The 17,784-nt window shown below is 34.0% G+C and overlaps 1 protein-coding gene across 2 annotated transcripts in view; it reads left to right on the top strand.

Annotated features, from left to right (window-relative positions):
- Positions 1 to 602: 602 nt before the first annotated feature.
- LOC101901705 (excitatory amino acid transporter) overlaps positions 603 to 17,784 on the top strand; it is a 58,129-nt gene continuing 40,947 nt past the window's right edge. Inside the window, exons 1-2 of one of the 2 annotated variants that reach the window (XM_011295390.3) lie at positions 603 to 734; positions 7,230 to 7,715. The gene's annotated coding sequence lies outside the window, so the exon portion shown is untranslated. Of the gene's footprint in view, positions 735 to 986; positions 1,124 to 7,229; positions 7,716 to 17,784 lie in introns of those variants that run through there. The other variant, XM_005186301.4, reaches the window with a different exon arrangement.

Here is a 17,784-nt window from a genome sequence, read left to right as displayed (position 1 = left end):
ATTTATTGAGAATATGACTTTTTATTTCTATTTTGTAATTAATATAAACTATCGCGCCTCTGTAATAACCTTAAGGGAAAAAGTACAATTCACAAAGAAAATTAACATGAAATTAGTGTAGGTAAAAATAACAACAACACCAACAACAAAAACGACATTTGTGACCAACTGCGAAAGTTCGAATACAACAACAACAATCGCCACAATGGGCAACATCAACAATTGAAATGAACGTCAATTACATGCATTTCGATGTTTCTTGTTTTGACAGTGCAAGGCGTATGTATGTGTGTGTGTGTGTGTGTGTGTATGTGTCCATTAGTCCAATTGTGTGCCACAATTTAGTGTCTTTGTCGTTGTCTTCATGCCTTTTTCTTTTCTTTCGTTTCATTTCATTTCACATTTCCCTTTGTTGGGTTTCCTCAGCCCTGATGTTGTGCTTCTTGTTTTCACCTAAGCAGTTTTTGTTTTTTGTTTTGTTTTTTGGTTGTGTGTGTGTGTGTGTGTGTGTGTAATAAAACGCTGGGCCTAATTCAATTTAGTTCTCATTTTCAAATTAAACTTTTACTCAGCCACATCAAAAAACTAAAGTGGTCAGCGAGATTTTAGCTCACTTCATTCGTTGAGATTAGCTTTGGAAGTCGTGGCGAAAAAAGTGAAATATTTCCCAAGTGTCGTGAAGCGTTCATCAATCCACTTGATGTGAAGAAGAAGGAGGAAAAAAACGCAAGAAAGTGATTAACGAAGCGCATGATCACCGTGATTCAAAATCATATGCAGTCTCATAAATTTTGTTGATTTCCCTCCCCCCGCCAATCTGAGAGTCACACAAAGCCAACAGAACAAACGGCACATCTGTTTGTTAAATTTTGAAATGAAAACAGAAAAACACAAATTTTATGCAATCGCCGAAGAAAATCATCACCGTTGCAAAGGAAAATTTTCCGTTTTTAGTTCTTTAACGGATTTGCAATAATTTAGTTGTTTGTCGCGAACCCCACAAGTGCACGGCATAAAAAGTGATTGCGGAAAACATTTGAAAAAATATTGAGAACTTAAAAAAAACAACAACTTAACAACATATTGTGAAATTATTAAATATTTTTTCGTTAATATTATAAAGGTGATAAAAAATGCACACACAAGTGACACCTCTGTCTTGCTTTGGATGCGAATGCACAGTGTTTTACAAATTGTTGGAGTAAAGTGAAAAATATGAATGTGTAAAGGGAAATTCTGTATATTATTAAGATCGAATCAAAAAATCTAACTTAAGGAATATTTAACCAAAAAAAGTGATTTTATGACCCAAATATCCCTGAATTAAAGCAGAAATTAAAGATTTAATCTTCATTGAGGAACTAAGAAAATACACCAATATGCCGATGATAGCAAATAAGACAGCCATCAGCAAGTGAATAAAATTTCATATATTTTAAAGAAAAAAATATTCTAGAGACATCTAAAGTTTCCGCAGCATTAATTTCTACAAATTAATTTCTAATAATATTTAAATTAGAAAACAAATCCAGAAACTCGGAAAAATTATCCTAATAAAAACTTCAGAAAAATATCTTCAAAGAACAAACATATAGTCGTAAATGAAAAACATTTTAAGGAGGATCAGGAAATGAATTTATTTTTGCAACAAAAAAAAAAAAAAAAAACAGTAAAGAAAGTCCTAAAGTCGGGCGGGGCCGATTTTATGATACCCTACACTACTTTGCTAATTTAGCAGAGCTCCACATAACAATTAAAAGTTTTTATGGGAGAATTCAATCATACACGCTATGATTATAATTATAATTTAAAGTTCAAAGGACTAAATTTGCCGAAGCATTTGTATCTTTTAAATTCGGACTTGTATTGCCCATTTGGTGCAAATTTAATTTGAAATCACATAAGGATATATATGGGAACTATATCCAAATCTGTACCGATCTCGATAAAATTTGGCAAAGATATTTCTGATGTATTTCCCTGAATATCGTTGTTACGGAGTGCATATTACGGCTGTGGGTAGCAAATACAACAAATCGGATGAACAATATATATGGGAGCTATAGCTATATCTGAACCGATCTTCATTAAATTTGGCATACTACCTTCTAGGTCGTATGTGCCAAATTCCATCTCATTTGGGCAAATATTAGACGTTTGGTGCACAATAAAAAGTAAATCGAACGAAGTTATGTATGGGAGCTATATCCAAATCTAAACCAATCTCGATAAAATTTAGCAAAGGTAGTTCTGTGCTGCATTTGATATATTTCCCCAAATATTGTTGCTACAGAGTGCATATTACGGCTGCGGAGGACAAAAATAAGAAATCGGATGAACAATATATATGGGAGCTATAGCTATATCTGAACCGATTTCGATCAAATTTTGCATACTTATTTTCAGGCTTAATTTGGTTGTATATGCAAAATTCCATACTATTCGGGCTGATATTACACGTTTGGTGCACAATAAAAGGCAAATCGGACGAAGATATATATGGGAGCTATATCTAAATTTTTACCGATTATCTCCAATTTCAATAGGTTTGTCCTTCGGATAATAAATGCGACCTGTATTTTGTTCACAAGAATACATGGACAGACGGACGGACGAACGGAAAGACGGACGGACACGTATAAATCGACTCAGAATGTGATTCTATGCAGATCATCAAAAGGAACTATGGGTCTATCTCGTTTCCTTTTGCCTGTTACAAACAAATGCACAAAGACATAATGTGTAGGGTATAAAAAAAAAAAATAAAATAAATAAAAAATAAAAGAAAATGCAATTTAAAATTCTTCGGTGACATATTTGATCAAACAGCTAAAATAAATAATTGCATTGGTTTTAGAATTTTAATAAGTAGGTAGCCTTTATCATTTAAAAAAATATCTGCAATAGATTTAAGTGAAGAATTTAATTATTATTTTAACAAGTCAGTGCATTGGGCATTTCGTGAGAAGTACTTTTTATACCCTACACCACAAGGTGGTCAGGGTATATTATGTCTTTCTGCATTTGTTTGTAACAGGCAAAAGGAAACGAGATAGACCCATAGTTCCTTTTGATGATCTGCATAGAATCACATTCTGAGTCGATTTATACGTGTCCGTCCGTCTGTCCACGTATTTTTGTAAGCAAAGTAAAGTTCGCATTTATTGTCCTATCCAGATTAAATTTTGCACAAATAATTTAGTTGGCTCAAGGACGAATCCTATTGAAATTGGAGATAATCGGTCAAAATTTAGATATAGCTCCCATATATATCTTCGTCCGATTTGCATTTTAATGTGCATCAAACTTGTAATATCAGCCCGAATAGTATGGAATTTTGCACATAAAACCAAATTAGGCCTGAAAATAAGTATGCCAAATTTGATCGAAATCGGTTCAGATATAGCTATAGCTCCCATATATATTGTTCATCCGATTTGCTATTTTTGCCCTCCACAGCCGTAATATGCACTCTGTAACAACAATATTTGGGGAAATATATCAAATACAGCTCAGAAATACATTTGCCAAATTTTATCGAAATCGGTTCAGATTTGGATATAGCTCCCATATATAAATAACTTCGTCCGATTTACCTTTTATTGTGCACCAAACGTCTAATATTTGCCCAAATGGGATGGAATTGGGCACTTACGACCGAATTGAGTCTAGAAGCTAGTATGTCAAATTTGATGAAGATCGGTTTAGATATAGCTATAGCTCCCATATATACTCTTCATCCGATTTGTTATTTTTGTCCTCCACAGCCGTAATATGAACTCCGTAACAACGATATTCAGGGAAATATATCAAATACAGCTCAGAAATATCTTTGCCAAATTTTATCGAGATCGGTTCTGATTTGAATATTTGGCTCCCATATATATCTTTATCCGATTTCCAATTAATTGTGCACCAAATGGGCAATACAAGTCCGAATTTAAAAGATACAAATGCTTCGGCGTATTTCGTCCTTTTGAACTTATAATCATAATAATAGCGTGTATGATTGAGTTATCCCATAAAAAACTTTTCATTGTTATGCGAAGCTCTACTAAATTAGAAAAGTGGTGTAGGGTATCATAAAGTCGATCCCGCCTGACTTTAAGACTTTCTTTACTGGTTTACTTGTAAAAAAAACTCGGAATACCAAACTTAAAAAAAATTTTGGTTCAAAGTGTGATTGAAACGTGTTCCACTTTAAAATACACATACCCGCAAGACCGTTTGGATAATGCTGTTTTACTTTTCAAAAAACCTTTTCAAAAGGGGCCATACAAAAACCTCTATAGACAATTTTTTACTTTAAGAATTGACATCTACCAAATCTTCTTAAATACCAAATTCGAAACAATTTTGTGGGTAAATGTGACTAGGATTATCAGAATTCCAAAAATCGTTATCTGTGCGCTATAGGAAAACCTGGACCTGAATATTCAATTTGCTGCCGCCTTAATATTAGTGTCTGTGCTACGTCAGGTGCAAAAATGGACCATATTGGTCCACTCCATCAAGTACCTTCCCCACAAAGGGTAAACATTTTGGTAATTACAACTCTTATAAAATTTGATGTAAGAGTCCGATTGTCTTCAAATTTCACACATCCCAATATTTATATTAACCCTAGGTCTGGTGTTAAGATGGTCCACTCCTTTTGGTACCTCCCTTCAAATGGTCGAAATTTGCTAAAAAAATATTTCTGCACAGAAAGGGAAGCAATAATCTAATTTCGCTCTAATTTTGAAAATTCTAATATTTTCGTTAGATCTAGGTCTCGTGCCAAAATGGATAATATTGGTCCACTTCATCAAGATTTTGAATAACCCAAGATCTGGTAGTAAGGCAGAATATAAATGGGTCCACTCCTTCCGGTACCTCCCCCACAAACGCTCAAAATTTTGAATATCCATGAAGTTCATAAAAAGCGAAATCAACATCCGATTCCATTCCAGATATGCTACATCTCAATATTTCCATCAACACAAGATCTGTTATAAAGATGGTAGAGACCGGACCATATCTTTTGCTACCTGTCACACGTAGGGTTCAATATTTTGAAAAACATAACGCTCAAAGAAAGCGAAATGTATGTCCGTCCGGCCGTCTGTCCATGTTTTTTTGTAATCACTCTACAGGTCGCAATTATATTCCGATCCCCACGAAATTGAAAATGGAGGTGGGGTTATGATCCGAATAGAACCCTATTGCTTTTGGAGATGATAGCATAATATTTAGGGGTTGAAATGGACCAAATACTGAAAAATTTCCTGATTTTGCAGTTGCTCTACAGGTCGCAACTATGAACCAATCGAAGCGGAAGTTAGCATGGAGCTACAGCTTAGGGGTGGCTAGAAGTTTTCCAAATTTGATGGTCATCGGGTAATATTTAGTGGGCGAAATAGACCATAACATTTGTGTTAAATAAATGTCCAATTTTCCATTAAACCGCGAATATTTTTAATCCCGACGAAAGCACAAATAGACGAACAGGTCAATTCTGACCGTTACGTCGAAGTCGATAGTAAATATATCGGATATATATAGCGAAATATATACAATGTATATATACAAAGGAAGGGGGTGTTAGCTATAATGCTTATATCTCAAGAATGGCCGAACCGATTCTGATAAATGTTGTCAATTCAGAATGCCCTCTTGGCATAAAAGTATAAAATCTAAAAAAATAGCATAATAAGATGTCAATAATGTGGTTAATATAGGTTTTGTAGTATTTTGTGACATTTTTTATTTTTTCATATTTTTTATCGCATGCGATTTTTTCAATTTGACTTATAATATTGAGGTATACATTTTGTATTATTTTTTCACCTTACAACACAAGTTACAGATTGCAATTATCGTCCAATTCTCACGAAATTTTTCATAAGAGCAGAGTTAGGCTCAAAAGGGCTACGCCTTTTGGTTTTAAAGATATCCGCAATATATTTAAGGGTTGAAATGGACCAACAACTAAAAATGTCCCTGATTTTGCAGCGGTTATAAAGTTCACAAATAGAAACCAAAGGACACGAAATCTCGCATAAAGTTAGAGTTTAGGACAGTGGGTTTAATGGACCACTAATTTTGTGTGGAAAAATACCAGCATTACTTACAGGCGATATTCGAAATACACAAAAGTCGAACTTCAGGCTTTTTTATGCTGATTTTGTTGACGAATATAGCCAAATATCGTAGACAAGCAAATCATACAGATGAGTCGAAATTTAGAGATACAGAGGGGCTTCTTGCTTTTGGAGATGATTCCAAAATACTTAGGGGTTCAAATTAACCAAAAACAGAAATGTTTTTCCGATCACACAATTGAAGCCAATCGACACCCCTGTGAAGAGAGTTAAGGACATGGAAGAATTCCAGCATTTTGGATGTCCATTGGATTATATTTAGCTGTAAAATGGACCACAACAACTAACAGCCCGAAGGAGTGCATAAATATTGGGCAAATGTCCCTAGTCCAAATCCTAATTTCAAAAGCGAAAACTTCCAATATGGATTTGGACATAATGGGACTTCTAACATATTGTAGTGTTGTAGGGTTCACATGGTCGGCCCCGCATGACTATATCCTTTGCTTACTTGTTTACTTGTTAACTTGTTTTTTAATATTGTTTAAAAAAATGTAGAAGTGTCGTCATTATAGAATATACATACGTAAACAAATCATCGTAAGCTCAATAGAAGAGGAACCAAAGAATTATATAAAACTAAAATTCTTCTGGAAAGTCTTCTAAATCTTACAACCGCACTTATAAACATTTTCATCTTTCTCCACTTGTTATGCTTTCGTTCAACCTGAACGAAGTAGCATAACCATGTAATTTTAGTTTTATATAATTTTTGGTTCCTCTTCTATTGAGCTTACGATCTCGTCACTTGGGTAAAAAATGTTTTTTGTCATAGAAGTTATTTTTAAAATAACTTCTGGGGAGAATATCCCAGACAAAAACAAGGGAACTGATGAGGATTGGTGGCTCTTTCCGAAACCTAGGTATTCCCTGCCTTACCCCCTGGTAAACATTACCATCGTTCTCCACTAATAAACAAACGTTGTTTTTATAAAAACAACAATAAAGGGATAAGCCTGACCATTTTGCAACAACAAAATACTACGGTATCCCGAACAAACAAGCCACACTGTTCTATTCTTTTTTTATAAAATAAAATAAAAAAGTATTAATTATTTATAAAACATTATCGAAATTTACTTACAGCTAAATTCACTACAACGGCTACAGCAGTGCAACGGATTTTAAAATTGTTAATGCAATTGCAGCATAAATTGCTGCGGAGTCAACTGAACTGCATTAGCATTTATATCGTTCAGATATAAGTGCTTGCGCTGACTCACCCAACACCATCGAAGTTAGAAAAGTAGTTTAAAAAAAAAAAAAAAAATTTGAAGATTTAACAAATCGATGAAACGGAAAACCACCTCGCTCCAATCGATCAAAACTAAAATAAATATTTTTAATTATTTTAATCAACCAAAAACAAACAAATCACCTACAAATATAACTAAATACCTCATTTAACGTAAATAATAACAACAGTTAATTTTTAAAATAATAACAAAAAAACAAATAATAACTAACTACAAATTATATATCTACAAAACTATCAAAAGTACCTGAAACTGTTACCTTTAAAGTTAAATAGAACTTCTGTTAAGCTGGGTAAACTGTGGTGTATATTTAAAGGTAAGTACACTGGTGTTTGTAATTTTTTTTAAAATGTGATAGCAACCTAAATGTAACCAAAGAACATAATACCGGAAAAGAAAACCCACCCCGGATTGACTAACTCGTGGGGCAGGAAATTAGACATACATATGGAAATCTACAAAGGGAAGAGCAAAGAAACGGTCGCCAGAACTAAATATTTTTTACTCTACAATACGAAAAAAAAAGACGAAGAAGACTTGCTGAATAAAATAATCAATAATATACAATGTTTGGTAAAGTAATCCTCGATACGAAATTAAATCAAATATCAGATCGGAGAAGCAAAAGAAAAAACCTTCATGGACAAAAGGTCTAATATAAATGCATATTCATAAATATGTAAATAACAAAGTTGCGATTCATATTCGAAACAGTGGTGAGGATGACAAGTTAAATTCCTCCATGGAGGAAGCAAGGCAACCAAGCGAAAATAGAAGTCTTGAGAAATTGAACACAAATTGATCTCTTGTGTTCTAATGGCAGAACAAATATTTCGATTTTCTCAGTACAAAAAAAAAAGGCATGTCTGTCTGTATGAACGATAACTCTCGAAGGGAGTATGCGATTTGGTCCAAACCAAGTTCATAATAAAAATAATACTAAATAATACAAGACTTAGATCACGTTCGGAGATGGGGAATATTGCCTCACTACGTCTGGTATTACTACACAATTAACAAACAAAAAATCAACTAAGTGTGGCCGGGCGGAACCTTTAATACCCTCCACCATTTGGAATAAAATTGAAAATTTTCAAAAAAAAAAAAAAAAAAAAAAAAAAAAAAAAAATCCGAAAGCTACCACTTAATTGAAACCCGTTACTGGTGACTGTACGAAGAGGTAGACTTGCTTACGAAGTTTTTTGTCATATGCTATAGTACCCATTGCGAACTTTATATACGAAATTTGTAACAATTCCGGTGAATAATGTCGCTAAAATCATCGAAATACCGAATATCGGGAGCCTCCGTTATATGGGACGTATACGAAGATCTGGACCTGCATTAAATTTTTTCTGTCACAGACTGTAGTTCGAACTCCAAATACGTAATTTGAAACAATTCCGGTGAATAATGGCGCTAAAATCATCAAAATGCCGAATATCGGGAGGTCTCGTTAGATGGGGGCCATATGAAGACGTTGACCTGCAAAGACAATTTTCTGCCTTAGGCTGTAGTAACCACTACGAACTTCAAATACCAAATTTGAAGCAATTCCGGTGAATAATGTCGCTAAAACCATCAAAATACCAAATAGCGAGAGGTACCGTTATGTGGGGGCTATACGAAGACATGGACCTGCACCGACAATTTTCTGTCATAGGCTGTAGCATCCATTACGAATCACAAATACCAAATTTCCGGTGAATAATGTCGCTAATATCATCAAAATAACGAATATAGGGAGGTACCGTCATATGGGGGCTAAACGAAGTCGTGGACCTGTCCAGATAATTTTCTGTCCTAAGCTGTAGTATGTATTACGAACTTTAAATGCCAAATTTGAAACAATTCCGGTGAATATTGACGCTAAAATCATCAAAATACCGAATATCGGAAGGTACCGTTATATGGGGGCTATACATGGACGTGGAACGACACAGTCAATTTTTTGTCGTAGGCTGTACGATCCCTTTGGAACTTCAAATATCAAATTTGAAACAATTCCGGTGAATAATGCCGCTGAAATCATTAAAATATCGAAAATTGGGGGGTACCGTTATATGAGGATATACGATTTTTGTCATAGACTGTAGTACCTATTAAGATCTTCCAATACGAAATTTAAAACGATTCCGGTGAATAATGTTGCTGAAATCATCAAAAATCCGACTATCGGGAGGTACCTTTATATGGGGGCTATACGAGTACGACATACGATTTTTTTTGCAATAGTTTATTGTACAGGGTTGCCCATATTCGTCGGACCTTTGGGCCCTTTGGGCCCATTCCAATCGACGAGGCTTGTACGCAGGCAACATTCTTTGCGTCAATTGAATTTTGTACGGGAACAAATGCAAATCAATGCGAATAATCCGTTGTAAAGTGGACCGAGCCATGCCCAACTGCTGAGAACGGCGTTTTTGGGACGTTCTTGGGGACCGTTGAATATGGGCAACCCTGTACCCATTAGGTTCTTCCAATACGAAATTTGTTACAATGTTAATTTCACAAAAATCATGAAAATACCCAATATCGGGAGGTACCGTTATATGGGGGCTATACGAAAACGTGGTCCGTCATCGCCCATTTACGAACTTAACCTACTGGTAAACTATGCATGTATGCAAGATTTTAGCCTTCTATATCAATGCGTTCGAAAGATAGAGTAATTACAACAGACAGACGGACAGACAGGCGGACATCGCTAGATTGTCTTAGGATTTTACGCTGATCCAGAATATATATACTTTGTAGAGTCTATTCATAATATATATATTTCGAGGATTTACAAACGGAATGAAAAAGATGATAAAGCCTCCAGAGAATGTTGGAGGGTATAAAAATGGTACGAAATAAATACAAGTATCATTCTGAGCGACACGAGTACTCGATATAGTTCAAATTTGGCACATCGTTATAATTAGGTAACTCATAGTTCAGTAGGTTAATATTGGTACCCTGCTTCCTGTACCTCCTCCATAATGGATCAAAATTTTTTTATGTTAAGAAACAGATCTCAGATTTTCTAGTTCGTGAAACATACTCCTGAGCTGGAGTGCTCGAAGAGTATGAGTTTTGAACGAAGTTTGCTCTCCACTCTTTTGCTTTAGTGTAGGAGGTGCAGGTGAGTTACTACTGTATGAAAAATTAAAGTGGGATTCTGAATGTTCGAATTAGAGCAAGAGTGAAATCGATAAAGAAAATATATTTGATTTGCTAATTTTTGTGTTCGCGTGTGAGTTTAGTAGGAAAGAAGTGTTAATGTTGCTGTCGATTAGAGGGGGGGGGGGGGGGGGGGGGTAGAGAGTAACCCCGCTTTTATAAAAACTGCCTTAAAATTGCAAATCAATGTCAGATTTCTTTAAATGTTCACATCACAATACCTTTGTCTATATTAAAGCTATAAGAAAATTGAATACATGAGACGAATCTTTTTGGTACCTCCCCCATAATAGATTAAAAATTCCGAAATGGTCATACATAAATCTCTATCTTGCAAAAATTTGTTTTGTTGTAATTTTAATATCAAAACGAGTAAAAAAGTATCGGTCGGTTTTGCCGACAGATGTATACCCTCAGCCAATGTTCAACTATTATCGACTATATTCGACTATTATTAGTTATATTCCATTTTTACACCAGACCTTGGGCTAATAAAATTATTGGGATGTGCGAAATTTGAAGATAATCGGACTCTTAATTATTCAAAATGTTGACCCTTTGTGGGGGAGGTACCTGATGGGGTGAACCAATATTGTCCATTTTCGCACCTGACCTAGCACTGATGGAAATACTACGATTCGCAAAGTTGGAGCAAAATCGGATTATCCCTTCTCTTTCTGTGCAAAAAATAATTTTTGAAAATTTCGACCTTTGTGGGGGAGGTACCAGAAGGAGTGGACCGATATATTTTCATACCAGACCTTGGGCTAATAAGATTATTGGGATGTGTGAAATTTGAAGACAATCGGACTCTTAGTTACATTTTATAAGAGTTATAATTATTCAAAATTTTTACCCTTTGTGGGGAGGTACCTGATGGAGTGGACCGATATTGTCCATTTTCGCACCTAACCTAGCACTGATGACAATATAACGATCCGCAAAGTTGGAGCAATATCGGTTTATTCTTTCTCTTTATGTGCAATAAATTATTTTCTTTGAAAATTTTGACATTTTGTGTGGGAGGTACCAGAAGGAGTGGACCGATATTGCCCATCTCCGAACTCGATCTAAGTTTGACAATAATATTATGATGTACCAACTTTGGATGAAATCGGATACTTCCTTCGAGAGTTATCGTGCGTAGCAGCCAGACAGACATCGAATAATCTCCGAAAAATAAATTTAGAATATCAATGATAGTGGTTGAAAAAAAATATGTTTAGAAATCCTCAATTGTAGCTTTAACAGCCCCTTAACTTTACTCAATCTCGTATATCTCATTTCCTTTTGCCAGTTACAAACAGATGTACAAAGACAAAACACCCTGTACCACGGTGTGGTGCCGGATTTAAAAAAAAAAACTGAAAAAACTTTTAGCAGATCTTTAATCTGGAGAACCTTCGAGAAGGTATTTTGTTCCTACAAAGACCGTAAGGACTTTTATCTGTACACCTTCGAATGCAAACTCCCAGCTCCTTATATATTTATATACAAAGACTCCATACCTCTTCTACATGAAGGGCACTTTTGTACATTCTAGTTTTACTGAAAATATCGTATTGTACATAGTTCAGACGGCAAATAGCATTTCTACTTTTCTCTTTAAATTTCTTTAGTCCAAAGCTGGCATCTCAATATGACCTTGACATTGTCTCCTTCCTTTGTGGAATAAACAAAATGCTTAGCAATTATCTTTGTTTGTTTTCTTTTGGTGTCGTCTTCAATCTTCTTTGTTTGTTCAATACGCTGAAGAAAAAACAGGGTTCGTCTGTGACACCGTCAGGACTTCGCTACTCTGAAAGTATGTGGGTATGTCTGTGCGCCTGTCATATTGTATTATCGTTATTTATGGGTTTTAATAATGTTGTGGTTTTTTAATTTGACAAATATTTATCTATTCGGAGCAGTGGCGCGCCAGAGGGGAAATAAAGTCCTCGTAAGTGGAAAAGGGGACAGATACCCATGTAACTTTTCGTGGAAGTCATAAAAAAGTCTTCGATACAATAGAATTTTTTTTATTTATTTATTTAATCAATTTCTTTGTAACAGAACCATTTAAAATTGCTCTAAATTCGGAATAAATATCCTAGATGAAAATCATATTTATATGCAACAGAACGTATGCTAACAAAAAGTGATAGCTATGCTCAGCAAAAATTTGTGAGTCATATGGGCCGAATAAGTCATTACAAGGTAATGTAAACAATCTATTTTTTGCATTCCCAATAGGTTTATAAATAATGGAACATTCCCAAAAAAATTAAAAAAGAAACAATCGATAATATCCGCCCTTCAGCTATTGTCCGTTTATTTAAGGCATCCGTATTTATTATTCATTATGTTGAACCTTTATGGGGAAGGTTCCGAAGTTGGCCAATATGTGGCAGATATTGTGGAGCGAAGTATTCTACTTCATCTAATACGAAAATAATATTGGGACCTGCAAAAAAATCAATTTTATGTGAATTTTGAATTTTTGGGAGGAGGTATCGGACATAGTGGGAAGAAAAAATATTCACATCAGATCTCTTGTGAGGAAATATGTAGGGGGAGGTACCACAAGGGGTAGGCCGATATTTATCATCTTCGCACCATATCTTGTGTTACTAGAAATATTGAGATGTGTGAAGTTCGAAAAAATAATCGGGACCTGCAAACTAAAAATGTAAAGAAAATCAAAAATTTATTTTCCACTTTATGCGAATTTTAACTTTTTGGGAGGAGATATCGGAGAGAGTGGGAAGAAAAAAATATTCAAATCAGATCCCTTGTTGAGGAAATATGTGGGGAGGGGAGGTACCACAAGGGATAGACCGATATTTATCATCTTCACACCATATCTTGTGTTACTAGAAATATTGAGATGTGTGAAGTTCGAAAAAAATCGGACGCTTATTTCGCATTTTTTGTTATTAAAAATTTGATCCCTTTGTGGGGGAGGGGTACCAAAAGGAGTAGATGGATATATCTCATCTTCACACAAAATTTTGTGTTAATACTACTTCATCTAATACTAGAAAAATAATGGGACCTGCAAAAAAATGTAAAGAAAATCAAAAACTTATTTTCAATGTTATGCGAATTTTAACTTTTTGGGAGGAGATATCGGAGAGAGTGGGAAGAAAAAAATATTCACATCAGATCTCTTGTTGAGGAAATATGTGGGGGAAGGTACCATAAGGTGTAGGCCGATATTTATCATCTTCACACCATATATTGTGTTACTAGAAATATTGAGATGTGCGAAGTTCGAAAAAATCGGACGCTTTTTTCGCATTTTTAGGGTTAAAAATTTGATCCAGGTATCAAAAGGAGTAGATCGATATAGCTCATCTTCACACCAGATTTTGTTTTAATAGAATTATTGGGATTTATGACATTTTAGGAGAGTCGGATGCTGATTTTATATTTTGTGGGGAGGTAGCAGAACGTGGGGTCCAATCTCTACCATTTTTAAAACAGATCTTGTGTTAGTAGAAATAATGGGCTGTGTGAACGGTGAAGAGAACCGGATTCTTATTTTCGATTTTATAATCGTTTTGGTTATTCAAAACATTGACCCTCTGTGGGGGAGGTACCAAAAGGAATGGTCCGATCTCTACCATCTTTATAACATATACTGTGTTGATAGAAATATTAAGACACCAAGTCTGAATTGAACCCGATGTTAGTTTTGCTTTTAATGATATGGATATGGATATTAAAAATGTTGACCCTTTGTGGGGGAGGTACCAGAAAAAATGGTCCGATCCCTAACATCTTTATAACATATCTTGTATTGATAGAAATATTGAGATGTGCCAAGTCTGAATGAAGTTTGATGTTAATTTTGCGTTTTATGAGCTTCATGGGTATTCAAAATGTCGACCCTTTGTGGGGGAAGTACCAAAAAAGAGTAGACCAATATATTCCATCTTCACACCAGACCTTGGGTTATTAAAAACATTGTGATGTGTGTAATTTGAAGAAAGTCGGCCTCTTTTTTCACATATAAGAGTTATAATTATCTAAAATTTTGACTGTATGTGGGGAGGTACCAGAAAGAGTGAGCTGATATTTTTCATTTTCTCCCCTAAGCTAGCTCTGATTCAAATACTTGGATTTGCAAATTTGAAACAAAATCAGATTTCCTTTCTCTTTCTGTGCAGTAAAATATTTCTTCGATAATTTCGACCTTTTGTGGGGGAGGTACCAGAAGGGAATGAACTGATACTGCCCATCTCCGAACTCTATCTATGTTTGATAATCATATTGCGATGTGCCAAGCTTGGACCAAATCGAATACTCCCTTCGAGAGTTACTGTGGGCACCAGCCAGCCAGACAGACAGACGGACGGATAAACCGACATCGCTAGATCGACTCCAAATGTCCTGAAGACCTAAGACCTATATATATATATCATTACAAGGTAGTATAGCACTAAATTTTTGGACTATCTGTAGGTTGATAAATTCCTTCAAAATATTTAAAAAACAGAATAACTATTTTCATTTTTACAAAGGAATAAAGGGAGAGGCATCAACCCCCTTTGAAACATCGACCCCCTTTGAGCAGAATATAAACAACTCCTCCCATAAATACTTCACAATTCTTTGGTATTTTTCCATTCATTCTAAATCTCCTGCCACCAATTCGTTTAATTGACAAATAATTACTTGTGATTGTTTGAATGTTGTGACTTTTACTCCTCCAAATTTTCTTTTGTGATAAACAAATAATTTTGCCAAAAATTTCCTCGATGACGAAAATTTGGGTTTGCGTGATTTCTGGTTGTTTACAAACCTAAACAATAACAACAACTACAAACACTTACACAGACATACAAACAAAGACGTACATAGGCCTAATGTAAGTCTACGCAAATGTCACTGTCATAACTAATTTATCCTCTCTATATACTAGAGAGGCGAACCGAAGCGACAACAACAACAACAACAAGATTGTTAATAAATATTTGTCGAAAATATTTCCCAGCCAATTCAAATCATCCAAGTCCCGACGCGCGGCACGACGTCACACGAATTAAATAATGATAAAATCATCATAAATCAATTTTGAAAAGTTTCCATTGATTCTCGTGCCATGTGCAGGGAATATTTCGGGTAAAACAATTTACACCAATTAATTTTCAACATGAATGATGACACAAAAAAAGAGAAAAAAAATAAATAAATAAAACGAAACACTAAATGACAGCAGCAAAAATAAACAAGGTAGGAAAAACAGCAAGAATTAGGAACATATGCGGGTTTGTTTTTTCGGGTATAGGCCGAGTGGTATGGAGGGGGTCGTACACGAAAATAATTGCTTACAAATTTATGAATTTATGCCAACAAAATACTGAGTATGAATTTAATCATTTGCTGAAATTTGAAATGCGACGAAACAAAAAGGGATATTCGCGGAAAATATTCTTTAAAAAAATCCACGTTTGATTGGTCTTTGAAAAAAAATTCCTTAAAAATCCACGTTAGATTGGTCCTTAAAAAAATATTATTTAAAAAAATCCACGTTTGATTGGTCCTTGAAAAAATATTCTTTAAAAAATCCACGTTTGATTGGTCCTTGAAAAAATATTCTTTAAAAAATCCACGTTTGATTGGTCCTTGAAAAAATATTCATTAAAAAATCCACGTTTGATTGGTCCTTGAAAAAATATTCTTTAAAAAATCCACGTTTGATTGGTCCTTGAAAAAATATTCTTTAAAAAATCCACGTTTGATTGGTCCTTGAAAAAATATTCTTTAAAAAATCCACGTTTCTATTGGTCCTTGAAAAAATATTCTTTAAAAAATCCACGTTTCTATTGGTCCTTGAAAAAATATTCTTTAAAAAATGCACGTTTCTACTGGTCCTTGAAAAAATATTCTTTAAAAAATCCACGTTTTAAGATCTGCTGGTCCTTGAAAAAATATTCTTTAAAAAATCCACGTTTGATTGGTCCTTGAAAACATATTCTTTAATAAATCCACGTTTATAGGTCGTGTGGTTCATGAAAAAATATTCTTCATAAATCAATCAAATTAGATTCGTCCTTGAAAAAATATTCTTTAAAAAATCCACGTTTGATTGGTCCTTGAAAAATATTCTTTAAAAAATCCACGTTTGATTGGTCCATGAAAAATATTCTTTAAAAAAATCCACGTTTCTATTGGTCCTTGAAAAAATATTTTTTAAAAAAATCCACGCTTGATTGGTTCTTGAAAAAATATTTTTTAAAAAATCCACGTTTCTATTGGTCCTTGAAAAAATATTCTTTAAAAAATCCACGTTTGATTGGTCCATGAAAAATATTCTTTAAAAAAATCCACGTTTCTATTGGTCCTTGAAAAAATATTTTTTAAAAAAATCCACGCTTGATTGGTTCTTGAAAAAATATTTTTTAAAAAATCCACGTTTCTATTGGTCCTTGAAAAAATATTCTTTAAAAAATCCACGTTTCTATTGGTCCTTGAAAAAATATTCTTTAAAAAAATCCACGCTTGATTGGTCCTTGAAAAAATATTCTTTAAAAAATCCACGTTTCTATTGGTCCTTGAAAAAATATTCTTTAAAAAATCCACGTTTCTATTGGTCCTTGAAAAAATATTTTTTAAAAAATCCAAGTTTGATTGGTTCTTGAAAAAATATTTTTTAAAAAAATCCACGCTTGATTGGTTCTTGAAAAAATATTTTTTAAAAAATCCACGTTTCTATTGGTCCTGGAAAAAATATTCTTTAAAAAATCCACGTTTCTATTGGTCCTTGAAAAAATATTCTTTAAAAAATCCACGTTTCTATTGGTCCTTGAAAAAATATTATTTAAAAAATCCACGTTTCTATTGGTCCTTGAAAAAATATTTTTTAAAAAATCCAAGTTTGATTGGTCCTTGGAAAAATAGTTTTTAAAAAATCCACGTTTGATTGGTCCTTGAAAAAATATTTTTTAAAAAATCCACGTTTCTATTGGTCCTTGAAAAAATATTCTTTTAAAAATCCACGTTTGATTGGTACTTGAAAAAATATTCCTTTAAAAAATCCACGTTTGATTGGCCCTTGAAAAAATATTCTTTAAAAAATCCATATTTGATTGGTCCTTGAAATTTTTTTTTTTAAAAATCCACGTTTTATTGGTCCTTGAAAAAATATTCTTTAAAAAATCCACCTTTGATTGATCATTGAAAAAATATTCTTAAAAAAATCCACGTTTGATTGGTCCTTGAAAATATTCTTTAAA

This window comes from Musca domestica, unplaced genomic scaffold, assembly GCF_030504385.1.
Source record: "Musca domestica strain aabys unplaced genomic scaffold, Musca_domestica.polishedcontigs.V.1.1 19, whole genome shotgun sequence".
In the NCBI taxonomy this organism is placed as follows: Eukaryota; Metazoa; Arthropoda; class Insecta; order Diptera; family Muscidae; genus Musca; species Musca domestica.
This window is presented reverse-complemented; position numbering and strand designations above follow the sequence as displayed.